We start from the raw sequence: 1,321 nt of genomic DNA on the forward strand, positions 1-1,321 counted from the left end.
TGTATTATTTTTCTCTCTCATATCCCCTCAAATTTCTCCTATCTCCTACCCCATATCTATTCTCTCTCTCTCTCTCTCTCTCTCTCTCTCTCTCTCTCTCTCTCTCTCTCTCTCTCTCTCTCTCTCTCTACTTTCCGATGTCTTCTCCTCCGCCGGACGTTGGAGCAATTGCCACCGTCACCGTTTCGACCGTGGCTGTTATTCATTGATACCGCCGCCCTCAGCCTCCCAATCTCATTCTCTGACGCAACGTATCGGATCAACAAAAACCTCCGTTATTTCGCAGGTAATTACGTGCTAATCGTCGGCAACCGGAGGCAACAGTGACGGCGAGCGAGGATTGGATACTGATGCTGCTTCAACGAGACGACATTAGGGTTGTTCTTGAACAAAGACGACGGAGTTGGGGGCTGAGCAACTTGAATTTTCTGTTAATATAGTTCAATGTATTTCAATGTATCTTGCTGTATTTTATTGTATTCATTGTCTTTTTTTCATTGTATTTCAATATATCTCGCTGTATTCTTTGTATTTCATTGTATTCATTATCTTTTTTTTCATTGTATTTCAATATATCCCGCTGTATTCTATGTATTTCATTGTATTCACTGTCTCGCTATATTCCATGAATGTATTCATATATATTTTTTAATTAATATAATTTCTCTGAAGATTGCTATATTTTTGGGGTGTTTTTCGGTTGAGAATCTTTTTTATAACTAGAAATACAAAATTTGTGTGTTATAATTGAGTTTGTTAAGTTATATTAGGCGTCTATTATGTTAATTGATTCACTTTCCGTTCAAAAACAGTGTAATCCCCTGTTTCACGCCGTGAATACAGTTGAATACAATCGAATACAATAATCTGCCCAGCTGTAATCCCAAGTTTCACGCCATGAATACAGTCGAATACACTCGAATACAAAAATCTATCTAGCTAATACATCGAATACACTCTAAAAAATCTAAAAACATAGCTATACGAAGTAATATAGTAAATGATAGCTACAACTAGCTAATAACCACTAAGGGTGTGTTTGGTATTCCGGAAAATATTTTCCGGAAAATATTTTCTCATGTTTGGTTGGCTTAAATGTTTTGGAAAATATTTTCCTCCAATTAGAGGAAAATGTTTTCCTCCAATTAGAGGAAAATGTTTTCCCTATCAAGAGAAGGGAAAACATTTTCCAAAACTCCTTCTCAAGCTTTCCCACCCTATTCTTTACCCTCACCAACCCACCCCCACACCCACCTAACCCCACCCCATGCCCTCTCTTCAAAAATATTTTTTCCTGTCACCGCCCACCCACCCCCACCCG

Source organism: Nicotiana attenuata, unplaced genomic scaffold, assembly GCF_001879085.1.
Source record: "Nicotiana attenuata strain UT unplaced genomic scaffold, NIATTr2, whole genome shotgun sequence".
In the NCBI taxonomy this organism is placed as follows: Eukaryota; Viridiplantae; Streptophyta; class Magnoliopsida; order Solanales; family Solanaceae; genus Nicotiana; species Nicotiana attenuata.